Below are 14,295 nucleotides of genomic sequence, written 5' to 3'. Positions count from 1 at the left end.
GCGTTGACCGGGGGTACCACCGGTCCGACTGCGGGGGGCTGTAGGGCATCAGCCGCCGGCATAGCCACAGTCGGCGCATTACCTGTGGTCCGGCTCTTAGCTTACAGCGTGTCGGCTGGGAAGTCCTTAACTGTGGGCCTGCGAACCCTCTTAGATCTGGTGGGGCCGGTCTGCTCGGCGGGCTCCTGCCCTGTGCGTGGGACAGACATGATGATACCGGAGTCATCCGGACTGTGTGCCATCAATCGCTCAGTGGCCCAAGCCACTCCTTTCGCCCTGACCATCTCCATAACGGCTGTCAACTGCGCATCTTGGGAGGTTCCTGGCTGGGAATCCTCCACCTGGGACATCTGAGAGAAAAGCGGGGGGGATCCCTGGCTATTCATCTGGTCAGTTCAGAAACAGCTCACCTGGAAAAGAATAGAACTGTAAGCCATTGACCTAGCTGGTGGTGTCGATTCGACATTCCTGTCCTGGCCCTCGAGCGCTCGGTCCCCAGCCCCCGACCCCTTACTTACTTCCACTGTTAGTTGCCAAGCTCTTATCCTGACAACACTGGTGTTGTTGTGGGGGGTGGGGAGGATCTTGATGAACCCTGCGTGCGGATGATGAAGAAAATTATTATCCATTCGACACCCACCGGCTACAGGGCGCTGGCACGGCTCCAATTCCCTGCCAGCCCGTCCTGTCGCCCTCCCCCCTTCACTGGTGAGACTCTTGCATCCCAGCCCACCTTGCACCCTCGGACGTGCCCACCCGCGTGCATTACCTCAGAATACGTCTCTTGCAAATGGGCCTGTGCTGCACCCTGCACATCGAAGAACATCCGAGAGCGTGAGTCGTGGCTGAAAAACAAAACAGCGCGGCATGAGACAGAAGGTTAAATATATTCCACATAAGACGTGCGTCCACCAAGATGACCGATTTGATGACAACTGGCCAGGTGTTGACATGCCCAACCCTATCCACCTTCTCCCCGAACCAGTGTCACTACCCCACCTAAAATGTCACCTCTAAAGCCTGGAGGCGCCAGTAAGACCCAACATTGGGTCGGGCTAAACACTAGACCTGTTGAGGGGACACACACAGCAATGCGCGGCGTCTAAAACGCCCTTCGCGATACCTTGCCCCTCGCGCCTCTTACCCTTTACCTGCTTGTGCATTTCCTAGTGAATCCTTAAGGAGGTGGGGGGAATTGCCATCTGTCCCTTGCCTGCATAGACAAACAAAACAACATTAATACATCGGCAACACATCTGTGCTGTCGCATTCGAGTCATTAAGGCAACATCATCTGCAAGGGCCCCTGTAATTCCTCCTTACACAAGCTCTCCGCATGTCCCGCATACTCCCACGCGTTGGTATATGAACTTAATTGCTGCCTTCACCATGCCTGTTACAGGTCGGAGGTACCTCGCCAAGGTGGCAGACGTGTCTGACTGGGGCTCCCAAGTCAGCACGAATCTCGTCATTTTTGCACCTGAGGGGGTCTCAAACGAACCTTTTCAGACCCGATACACCCATGCAAACATCAGGTTACAAAAGCCCACTCTGGTAATTACGGAGTCGAGAAGTGTAAGGCTCCACTGGGTGAAGATGCAGATCCAACATGGCGCCTCCGAGAAAGAGATGAGCCTGATATCGGTGAAACACAGCTACATCAACTACACTCCACCACGTTGCGGGCAGGGACCGACAAGGGGAAGAGTTACATCCGGAGCAGTAAACGTGTGGACCCAGACGCATGAATAACGGTCAGCAATCCACCGCGGGGTATGACTGACCCCAACCCCAGATCCAGCGGACCGAAGCGTTCGACCCGGCTGGTGTTGCACTGAAATTATCTGAGCGCTAAAGAAGCAGCACCTGAGGCAGCAGGTGAGACTCACCGCATGCGGGACCAGCTGGGAGAGTGCTTAACAGAGAGGGGTTCCAGGCCACAACAAAACATAGCGCCAGCAGCAGCCGAGCAACGGAGACGTCGTGTCCAGCACAAGAGAGAGAGGATGATAGAAAAAGAAACACCGGGGATTGGACGTGTAACCTTGAGAGTAAGAGACTCAGCCCTTGACCATTAGGCCACAGAGACTCTCCTGCCCACGGGAGGGGATCCGGAACTGTGGGACTCCTCACTTGGGCCCGCTGCCCACCCGCTGCCCTAGGCTGGATGGGCAATGAGGCCCTATGGGTGCGGGATGCGGTACTGAAAGCAACCGCCCCCACTTCCGGACTTCCGCGGACCAAAGGGTAACTGCTACAGGCTCCCGATGGGGATCAAACACCGGTAGTTTGGGCAGAGAGAGCAACGCTCTAACGATTGAGCTACAGTGACCGTACGACAGCCCCCCGGGCTGTGCCGTGCAATACATGCGTCGCTCATGAACCCGCACGCTACTCACCTACATTCCCGGGCACAAATCTATGCCGATACATTTATATGGGTACATGTAGCGCGAGCACAAGTTCTGCTACAGATGGACACCTTCATTCAGTCATGGACTGCTCCGGTGCAGGTGCCCTCCCCGGGGCAAGACACCGCGCCCTGCAGGGGAGGAAGCGGGGATGTGCTACCTCCCCATCGGGCCCTCTGCCCGCCTGCGGCCCAGTGTTGGATGGCCACTGAGGCTTGCGCGTGCCGGGAAGACCCGTGCCCAGCCGGGCAACGTTGCTGAGGGGCAAGCGGAGCACAGACTCCCTGGAGGGAGAGGCTACACGACGCGAGGCCTTGATGCATGAACCCTCCCTACCACGTGACTCTCCCCAGGACCCACTCATGGACACACCCGGGTCGAACTAGCCTGGTTGAGTCCCACGCAGGCCGTGGCCGGCGTGGTGGGACCCTGGAGGTAGCGGCAGTCGATGGCACACTCCCCAGCACCTGCTCACAAGTTGCCCATGAATCTCCCTCCACCGCGCAATTATTGTCGAGCAGCTCCCGTGGGCATGACCAACAGCGACAACCAGACAGCGTGTCCAGTATCGTGGTGTCCGTGGCGCGTCCAGAGGCAGAAAACATGGTGGGTGGGACTTATGTACCCCTCACACTGCCTAGCGCACCGGACATGATGCGGCATGCCCGTGACCCTAGTGGGGACTCCTCCCCAAGCCAAACCCCCCCGGGGAAGGGGGGGGGAAGGTGGGGGGGAAGCCTGATGCCACTATGGGGCCACCCTCCTGAGTGGCCCCCTGTGGTTGCCTCGGCAGCCGCAGAACTGGAATGCGGGTGATGGTGGCACAGGGGGCATGGGCAGCTCCCCTTGGTTGAGAGATGAAGGGGGTTGTTAATTGCTGAATGCTAAGCTGGAGCACTTGATAGCGGCTCGAAGTCAAGTCAATGTTGAAAGAGCGCCTCTGCCGGTGTTGTTTTCCCTCTCTTCACACGCAAGCGCTGCTTTTCTGCCCGTGGATGCACAGAAGCGAATGGTGCACCTGCTGCGGGGGGGCTGTTCCGGAGGTGAGGGGGGCAATCAGGCCGCTGTCACTGGAGAGAGGGGGCCAGGGGAGGCGGGGACAGGCAGACAGAGAGAGGGTGGGGGAGTCTGGCAGAGGGAGCGTCAGTGAGGGAAGGGGACAGGCAGGTTACCAGAGGACAGGCAGACAGAGAGAGGGTGGGGGAGTCTGGCAGAGGGAGCGTCGGTGAGGGAAGGGGACAGGCAGGTTACCAGAGGAAAGAGGCAGTGTCACTGTTACCGAGGAGTCTGTGACAGGGGCCAATGTGGAATGGGAAAGGGGTGACAGGCGGTAAGGAGAGTGTGACAAGGACTATTGGAGAGAAAGCAATCATAATTTGAGGAGAGAAAGGAAACCGAGAGGCGTAAGGAGAGTAAAAGACAAACAACGGGGGAGAGATGGTGAATGAAGAGAGGGGGCAAAGAGAGGGAGCAAGCGAGCGAAGGGAAATAGAAAAGCAGCGAGAGAGGGCAGGCACGAGCCCGAGAGAGAAGCAATTAACAAATATGCAAAAGGAGACAAGACACGCACAGCGTTTCCCTTGCGGGAGCGAGCAGCAGCGCCATCTGTTTCAAAAGCGTGAGCAAGATAATTAAAAACAGATGGCACCGCTGCTCGCTCCTGCAAGGGAAACGCCAAACGTGCACGAGTGCCAATAGAGAACAGTGTAAAACATGCACAAGTTTGAACCAAAGTCCTGAGCGATTCCAAAAGGTCCCCTCCTAAGCAGCGCTTGTGCGCTGCGTAGACGAGACCTAAAAATGAAATATTGTTATAATTCAGAAAAGTAAAGGTACATGTGAGCAGATCTAGACATGTCCGTTTATTCTTAAACTTTAGAAAAACTTTAGTACTCCATTTTTTAATGCAAAGTTCTCAAAAGTTTAGACTTACAAGACCTCACACCTTGAAATAATTTGTACAGCCCCTAAAAAAATGAAATATGACTCTAAAGTTAGTACTAGTAGTGACTTTATGACTGTAGTTGATGTTCTGCACACTTAGGGGCCGACTCCGATCTCGCTCGGAAAGCCCTACGACCGACTCTGTCCTGTAGAGCCTTCCGACCGACTCGTGCTCCGGGGCTCCGAGCAACAGAGTACAATACGTTGCAGCGCTGACGGAATCGGGTCACTTGGAGCCCCATTGAAGTCAATGGGAGCCCGTCGTACGTTGCGTACATGGGCTTGCATCGTGAAAAATGTACGTCTTGGAAAAGGGCGCCCCCTGTTGCGTGTTTGAGTCAGTGCCCCCCGCAACGTACACACATTGGTGAGGGGGACCCAGCCTGCTGTCCGAGTCGTGAGGCCCCGGGTGAAGAATGGTCTGGCGCGGACTCCCAGAGGCTCCGACTCGCACCGGCTACTAACAACGCGCATCGTACTTGGCGGCAAGAAATCAAACGCATTGCGCCGTACGCGTCTGGCATCTTTGAGTTGCTCAGGAAGCATCACTGACGGGCACGAGTCGGTCGGGCAGCAAGGCAATTATCGCATCGTATTTGCTCGCTCGTACAGCTGTACGAGTCGCATGGTAAGCACGCGTTTGACTCGGACTCGCTACTGGCGGATGCCGCTAGGAGCCTTTCCGAGCGAAATCGGAATCGGCCCCTTGGTGGAGACCTGTGTCATCGGGTTGGAGATCTCCACATGGTAATGTATGGGGAAATGTTTTATATATACTTTTTAATAAAATTAGGTAAAATATGTTTAATTAAATATCAATGTTAATTGTGTATATTTATTTTAAATGTAGCATAATATGAAATGAAATGTTACAACATTACTAACCTATTTTTTTAAATTAAATTATCTTGAATAAACTACATTTAAAATACAGTTATTTTTCTCTTTAATTTGAAAAGGTCCCATCTAGATTAAAATCAAAAATGTACTTATGTATTTTAAATTATTAGAAGTGAGGTATAGGATCAACAAATCGTCTAATTATTTTTAATAAATAATAATGTTACATTTTTCAAGTTAAAATATTAAAATATTTTCAAATAAATTAGTGGTCATGTTTTTTTAACAAAATAACATTAAATAAAATGTAGTCTTTTGTCAAACAGTTAAAATGATTTAATGTAATTTAACATTAGTCCCTAAGTGATTTTATTTGAAGTCCCTACCTCGATTATTTTATATGGCAGGGTGTTGCAGTACCTGTGAGTGGCCACGGGGTGCTGGACTCACTCCAGCTCTGAGGTGGAGGGCATTTACAACAGTTTGGGATTCTTTTTAGCTGTAGTATCCGTAAAAGGGCAGTTTTTGAACAGGAAGAGGCTTACCTTTTGTGGGTGGGTGCATAAACCCCTCCCTATCCTTCCTCGAACTCATCTGCTCCTTACTCCTCCCTAAAGCCTCCCCTTTAGTAGTAAGTATTCTCTGTTTTCTATCTACACCCCTCTGTCCATTCCACATTTTCTATGAAAACATGTGTAGAGATCTCCGCAACAGTCTCAAAATAAAATGGTGAATGACATTCCAACAAAGAGAAGCCTCTAGTAGGTTCCCAGTGATCCACTCCACGGCAGTGCTTGGCTGGTGGACGCCTCATCTGATGTGATGAGGCAGACTCCTTTGCCAGTCACCCTTGTTAAATGATAACCCGCACAATACTCCTTTCGGCTGATCAAGAAAGTGAAAGACACTTCAAACAAGCAATGGATGAAGAGGGATGACCAAAGCAAACAATGGCTGAAAAGGGGTAGGACCAAAGCCCCCCCTGTACATTTTTGTCTCTTAATGACATGCTGTGAGAAGTTGGCCTGGTATATGATGTTCACTAGTTAAAGTGACCACCTTGTACCATGCCAAGCAACCCTTATGGTGTGGTTGTGAGTTAACCTTTTCGGACCAGCTGCCCTAGTGGTAGCGTAGGCTAAGCAGTCTTTCAGGCTAAACTCGTTTTGGCATGTAAAGCAAGCTGTTATACCATATGTAACCCCCCTTTATACCAATGAAAGGACACCACACAGATATATATTCAAAATATATATGTATTTATTACTCAAAGTATCCCCTAGACTCTTTATGAGCACAGGAGCACAAATCGTTAAACAAGAAAGTATCACAATATACAGAAGTTGCACTTTATATGGATGGGCCCTGGTGGCCACTCAAACCATATACTAAAATAGTGGTATGAGTACCACGAACAGGAAAGGGAAAAGGCCTAGGGCCTCTAGAATCGCTGGGCCTACAAGGAGCTAACTTCAGTTAGTGACCAGGAGGTCCACGGGTCGCGTGTGCAGTGAGGAAAGTTACACGCGGGCTCCCATAGGTTTTCAATGGGTGCGTAAAAGTTCACAAGTTACTGCTAGAAGGGTCTTCTGGTTGAACTACGAAATCAAGACTTCAAACCTAGACATTAGAGATGTTACTCAACACTTGTGCACCGGAGTGCCAGCTTTACCTCACCCACAGGAAGCGGGTGCATAGGTCTCGAAGTGCGTCGGGTTTCGTATATCTGTTCAATGGAGCCTGATGACAAAGATGCTGCAGGCGGCCGGTCCAGAAGAGATGCGGTGGATCCAAGGATGGATCGGAGTTGTAGAAGACCTGTAAGCAGAGGGGACAGTGTTCACAGTCACTAGCCAGTGACCGGCATGGCACCAGGTAGGTACCAGGCGATGTCGGGTGCAAACAGGTGAAGAGGTGTAGCTTGTCTCTGCAGCCACGTGGTCCCTGAAGGTCGACGACACCCAGGAGTCGGTTCACGAGCTGTCCCACGCAGGCTCTCGCTGTCGGCGGTGTCGGCGACTCAAAAGAAGCAAACAAGCCTTGGCAAAAGCAGGAGTCGCAGGAATCAAAGAAAGCTGTTTACTCTGACCAGCAAGGTCAGAGGGGCTGCTCCTTTGGAGGGAAGCAGGGGCCAGTCTGGAGCAACCAGACCAGCATCGTAGTTTTCAAAGATGGTCACCAAGATGGCCACTAGCCAACGGGCCAGTGACCGGTTAGGCGCGTCGAGTCGCAAAGTGCAGAGGGGCCCCACGCAGATCGTGGAGATGCTGGAGGGCTCACCTTTGGTGCAGATGCTGCTCGGATGTTGGGCTTCTCAGGACCCAAAGCACAACTTGGAGGGAGCCTCTGTTGTTGCGCTTGCAGCTTGTCGAGTGTCTTCCAAGATGGCTGGCTCCACGTCTCTCAGTGCCTCCACGGGTTCCTTCTTTGCAGGGACTGTGGATCGGGCTGTGAGAGGTCTGGAGGTCCAGTTCTTGTCAGTCTCTGGGCTCGGGCTCCGGCGGGAGGCGGCGGCAAAGCAGACGTCGATTCCCTGTTTGGTGCTTGCGTTAGCAAGATGGTCACTCCCTGCCCATAGGGGAGAATTCCTTCAGTCTTCTGTGCAGCAAAACGTCAAAGTTCCCGTCTTCTTCTTAGTGTTAAGTTGATTCCAGGATGTCCGAAGTCTTAGGACACAGCTCCTACCTTTAAGCGGATTCTAGGGGCCGGACTACCTGCTAGGTCCCTCCCTAAGGGTGGGACCAGGAAGGGGGGTGGTTACACCCCCAATCCTTTGTCCAGCTCGCCCCAGGTCTGGGGCTGGTGTGCCCCAGGACCGGTTTAAATTGGCATATGCACCGAGGCTCCTTGTGAGCCTCAGGCATGTCTGATTCTAGTCAAGCCCTACCTGACCAATACACAAAATCCTGTCTGGGGTGGTGCTCGTACCTCCCCTGGCAGGAAACCCTTTGTCCACGTCTCCCAAGCTGGAAGGACTCCCAGCAGCAGGAGGGCAGACTTGTGTCTGTGGTGGCAGCGTCCATTTTGTGGAGCTGAGGCTATGTCTGATTGTACCCGGGTTTCAGGTTCTGTACATGTCGTGTCCCTCTAGAAGGGTGGAATGCTAACCCCGTCGCCAGAATTGGCGAGGGGTTAGTATTCCAATTCGTATGACACCTTACTCGACATGTTTTGATAAAGCCAAACCAAAGATAGCATTTAACCGCGAGGTTCATAATGCACTTAAGAGTATATGGTATGGCGATATCTGGAAACGGTAGAAGGAAGTAGTTCCGACCACTGCAGATAGGCTCAGCTCATGCCAGAGCACCATCTCACATGAAACCAAGCACTCTGCCTTCAGGATTGTTAAGGCCTGCCATAGGAGTGACTTATAGGTTAACATGTGTCCCATTTAAGGTTAGGTATAGGTATACTACACCTAAGTAAGAGGTGGATACACCAACTTACCCCAGCTGAGTGATCAGCCAGTTGTGTCAAATTGCTAGGCCAGGCCAGGGGTGGCATAATACATGCTTCAGCCCCTGGTAGGCCTTAGATACACCAATGCCCTGGGTACCTAGTGTACACTGGTACAGGGGCTCACAGGGTGATCTAGTTCCAATGGGTTATGCACCTAGGGTACATGGAGTCCATTTTAAAGAGAGAGCAGATAGGCTGAGATCCTGAATGGCAGGATCTCAGGCCAACTAAGTCGAAAAACCCGCTAGACACTAGGCAAAAAGTTGGGGGTAACCATAGTCAGATATCCACCTTCCTACACATGCGCTCTTGTACACCTTAAGCTTTCTGAGACCTGACCCAAACAAACACTTTGAAGTCTGTGACGAATGTGATCAACCACAAATATTCACAGAGGAAGTAGATTTCCTCCAACTTTGTTACCAACAAACACTCTGTGCCACAGTATCCAAGCTATACCTCACTGACCAGGCCATGATAAGGCTGAAAAGCAATCTGGAGTTGGTTGTGCTCCTTTCTGTAGAGAATCACACCTAGTGTGGGATGGACTCTTCCCATGAGAAGCAGGTTCAGTTCTGATTTGTATAATGTGGGCTTTTGTCTCGAGTGGCACAGTGGGCACAAAACAATTTGCAAGCATTCCCTCCATCAACTTTTGTGTGTTTGAAAGACTTGCCCTGCCCCTGATCGATGTCAAGGAAGACAAGGCTGGAATTTCCTTTAGTGCTGCCCCTATTTCAGGCAGACTTGGAGGAGCAACTGCACACAGTGAGCATAACTGTTAGGTAGTCAAGCTTACAGTCATTTTTGTAGTGCTTTTCGTGCCCTGAGAGACTGTAGGCCTTAAAGTAAAGACCATGAGAGGGTCGGGCACGTGTATGTTGGAATGACTTGTTCTGTCAAGTAGTTAGAGCATTATAATGCTTTATTATGTGGACAGAACTGTAAAAGCCACTGTTTGGTGTCACTGGTAATGCTGCATCATGTGTAGAACCCAGTTAACCCTGCTGTGTGATGTTCCACAGTGTGAATGATCTTGGGATAGTCAGAATAGAGAGCAGAAGTGTCATAGCTTAAATGAGCATCCAGGTGGGAGAGCGAGAGAGAGACACTTACGCAACACACACTCACACTCACACACACACACACACACACACACACGTATGTAATATTAATGGAAACAAATAATCACAGTGATGGTACATTTTTATGGATGCACCATAGAACAATGGATCGTCTGGTTGTTAGTTCCCTGCTTATAGTGTTGTGGGCATGATATGCGGGATCGGGGCAGACACTGTCTGCGGTGAATTAACACTGACTAGGTCCCGGTAGACGTGTGGTGGCCTGTCTATAATAATGTGTTTGCATGAAAAATAGTCCAGGCGGTGCGTAGGTAAAATGGTGGTAGTAGGGATGATGGTCTTAGCCCGTAAAGAGCTTACCCATCATTGTCTAGGGAGCCAATTCGGTGTATTGTTACTGTGACACTACCAGATAAATCTATGTCGATGGAAACTCAGTAGGCAGTACCTACACTTGTGTGGTGTGTTTGATGCTCTGGTTATGGTGGAAGAGGTCAGCGGTGATTGCATCGAGTAGCAAATCTATTGATTGTTCTGATTATGTCAGGAGGCTCCAGGATATATCCTCATTGAGACCACTCTTGTCAGTAGACAATCGCAGGACCCATCTTTTTTCTAGGCGGAACAATGCCTTCTTAGACATGCCCGGGTGCTCTTCAAGTACACCCCATTCAAATGAGTCATGGGCATGGCGTTGTTCATGGTAGTGTGCAGTCATCTTAGTGTTGGTTCTATGGCATCTGAAATTGCTTTTGTGATCCATCACGCGCACCTTAACCTGTCTCGTCGTCATTCCTATGTATAGGAGACCACAAGGGCAGATCAGTATGTAAATGCAATTGGATGAATTGCAGTTCGTGTGTGTCGTGATGTCCCAAGTAGCCCCATTCAGGAGTGTCAGTTCTTTTGTGATCTTAGTTTGGGGGCATACAGAGCATGAACCACAGGGGTAGTGGCCCTTAACAGGGGGCAGATCCCAAAGGGTTCTTTGTGAGTTAGTGTTTTGCTTTTTTGGTCTTGTATGTATGAGCAAATCTTTAAGGTTGCTAATTCACTTGAATGCAAACCTTGGAGTAGATAAGGATAGTGTACCTGTGTTCAAGATGTCCCAATGTTTACGGATTATGTTCCTAATCCGATTCGAGTCAGGAGTGAAGGTGGTGACACATGTGATGGCATTGTCGGCTCTCTGGTCATGTTCTCAAGCAGACTTTCACAATTGTTATGTCTTGCTCGTTTACAAGCCAAAGCAACTGTTTGTCTCGGGTATTCGCGTCTGATCAAATCTCTCATCAGGGTGCCCGACTCCCTCTGGTAGGCTGTCACTGTACTGCAATTTCTTCTGATGCGCAAGAATTGGCCGAAGGGTAAGTTCTGTCGCAAGGCCCTAGGATGGTGACTGCTGAATAGCGGAAGACTATTCTTATCGGTGGGTTTCCGATACAAGGTGGTAGTAATCTGATCTCCATCCAATCTGATCAGTAGGTCAAGGAAAGGGATTTCTGTTGCTGAAATAGTGTGGGTAAAACGCAAGAATGGATTCAATGTATTGATCCAATTACAGAATTCTTCACACTTGGTGCGGTCTCCTTTCCAAAGGATTAGAATGTCATCTATGAACCTTCCACAATAAGCGTCTTCTGGGAAAAGCTGTCCTCACCTAGCACTCATGAAATGGCGATGAAATCGCTTAAATGAAGATAAAGATTCCAATTTGTTCAATTAGATGTGAAAATGTAATCAATGATTGGTAATCCACGTATGATAATTCTCATATGTTTAAAATATCCAAAAAGTCGATGTGGTTCACATGTTGAAAGTAAATACAATAGTTGGGGTATCCTGAATTCCCCGATGCATTTCGGGTCTAACCCTTTGTCAGGGGGAATTTCCTAAAAGCAATAGGAAAAAAAGGTGGATTGAGCTGAAATCCAAGACTTCAGGAATGCAGAATAGAATATAATGCTCAGGTGTTTGAAGTGATAAAGAATAAACTATCAAAGACGAGTTTAGCCTTCACCTGAATGAAAAGAATTCAGACCAAAAAAATTATATATTCTAAGTTTAGTGGACGTGAAAACAGAAGCGTACTAATTAATAGGAAAAACGTAGTGAAAGCGGTTCTACACACGTAAGAAAATGCTGAATACTTAAAATTCAGAATTCGTTAGTGTATTAGTATGTAAGGTCTAGAATAACTAAACGTTAACTAAAACCCGTGAAAATAGGTGCTTAACACTTATGCGTGAAAATCAGCGGTAGCTGCACTAACGTAAAAAAACGGGAAAAGATTCCCGGTACCATGAGGTGGAATATCAGCGCGTACTAGAAGGTTGAAGAAATCGCATGCTCAAAACATTACCGATTAATGTGAAAGTAACCGTGACGTGTAAACAAATATAAATATTACCGCTGCTCAAAGAACTAATGTGTCGACACGTACCTGTAGACGCGGTAAATCAAGTGTGCACGGAACCCCATCAGGAAGTGTTAGTACCGCGTGTGTTGACACCGGAAGTGAAATAGGGAGAAGATCCGGAAATGTACTCCCAAGTGGTATAACAATGGAAAAAATACTATGTGGTAGGTTGGAAGTGGAAAAAAAGAACCAAAATCAATTAAATAAAATCAGAGAAGAGTGTAAAGTGAATGGTGCTAAAAAGGTGGTGATCAAAGGGACGAATAAAGATGAAACATAGTGCTATGTATAGTAATTGTATGCGAATGATAACGGAAAAAATTAAAATAAATACGGGATGCAACAGCAAACCTGTAAATGAAATATACAAAACAAATGAAAATGACACAAGTTCGAGAATGAATAGGAAGAAGTACGGATTAGTGAAAGAGAAAAAAAGGGAAGAAAAACGGGAAGAGAAAAAGAAAATTAACAATACTAACAATGTAGTAACAGAAATTAAATGCGAATGCATCCGTGTAATGAAATCTTACTCTGTGCATAATCATAACACAAATCAATTATAAATAGCAACTGAATTCAAGCCGTTCGTTAAGTTCCCTGGGGTGCACAGAATTGAGTTTATTTATCCAATACAGTTCTCGTCGTAAAAGGAAACTACTGTTGTCTCTGCCTCGTTGTGTAGTAACTTGTTCCAAAATCATAAATCTGAGTTGACTGATTTTGTGATTAAACTCAAGGAAATGTGCTGCCACTGTAGACTTAGTGTTCTTGGTCCGTATGTTACTTTTGTGTTCCGTGAGACGGATCTTGATTTTTTGTTCTGTTTTACCCACATATGGTAATCCACATGGGCATTTTAATAGATACACAACATTGCTTGAATCACAAGTGGCCGTGACACGTAGTTTGATAGGTATACCTTTAGTGGGATGCATTATAGTAGTACCCTTGATGATGTTATTGCAGCTGCCGCAATTATGACAGGGAACAGTACCTTTATAATGATGATCAGATTGAGGAGGGCTCTTATTGAGCAGTTGTTGTAGATTGTGAGTGCGCTGATAAGCAAAAATTGGAAGTTGATGAAAAATTCCTTTGAAATCTGGTTCAGCTTGTAACAGTGGCCAATATTTTCGAATAATGTTCTTGATTTTTGCGCTTTTAGTGGAAAATTTAGATACAAATGTCGATCGTGGGTCCTTGGAATCAATTGGAGTTTTTTGTTTGAGAAGGTCAGATCCATTCTTGATTTTAGCTCTGTTGACTGCTTCTTGTAGAATAGAATCTGGATATGATCTTTGTTTGAATTTGTCAATAAGTTTAATACTGTGTTCTTGAAAAATGTCATCTGTGGATGAGATGCGTTTTATCCTCAACAGTTGAGAATAGGGCAGATGCGTTTTGAGGGATTTTTGATGAAAACTGGAGAAGTGTAACAAATTATTACGGTCGGTAGTTTTGGTGAAAACTGAGGTAATTAGTTGATTATTTTGTATGGTGACATCAACATCCAAGAAAGAAATATGGTTAGTACTGATTTCATGAGTGAATTGTATGCGATCATTGATGGTATTCAACTGAGTGATGCATGTGAGAAGTTCAGATTGATTTCCCTTCCAAATTAGAAAGATGTCATCGATGTATCTGTGAAAAGTCACTAAATTCTTCAACCACTGTTCATGGGATAAGATGTGATCGAGCTCGAATCGGTGCATAAAGAGATTTGCATGCGCAGGAGCTGCGCAATTGCCCATAGATGTACCGGATAGTTGTGTGTAGTAATTGTTGTTCCAGGTAAAATAACTGTGGTACAAGGTGAAGTGCATGAGTTTGAGTAAGAATATTTTGAGATCATTATCCATGTCACTGTTAATCAAGAATGATTCCATGGCCTGTATTCCTAGATCATGAGGAATTGAAGTATATAATGACTTGACGTCAATAGTGCACAATATCAGTTGGGTATCATTTTGTATCTCGATGTTATTGAGTTTGATAAGAAAATCTGTGGTATCCTTTAGATAAGTTGACTTATTTTGTACTATGGGTTGAAGATGTCGATCAATATATTTAGCAATAGGTTCATGAATAGAATTTCTGGTGCTTACGTAAGATTTTCTTATCAAACTCAA

Source organism: Triturus cristatus, chromosome 11 (genome assembly GCF_964204655.1).
Source record: "Triturus cristatus chromosome 11, aTriCri1.1, whole genome shotgun sequence".
In the NCBI taxonomy this organism is placed as follows: Eukaryota; Metazoa; Chordata; class Amphibia; order Caudata; family Salamandridae; genus Triturus; species Triturus cristatus.
The sequence above is the reverse complement of the archived record's forward strand: the minus strand, read 5'-3'. Positions refer to the sequence as shown.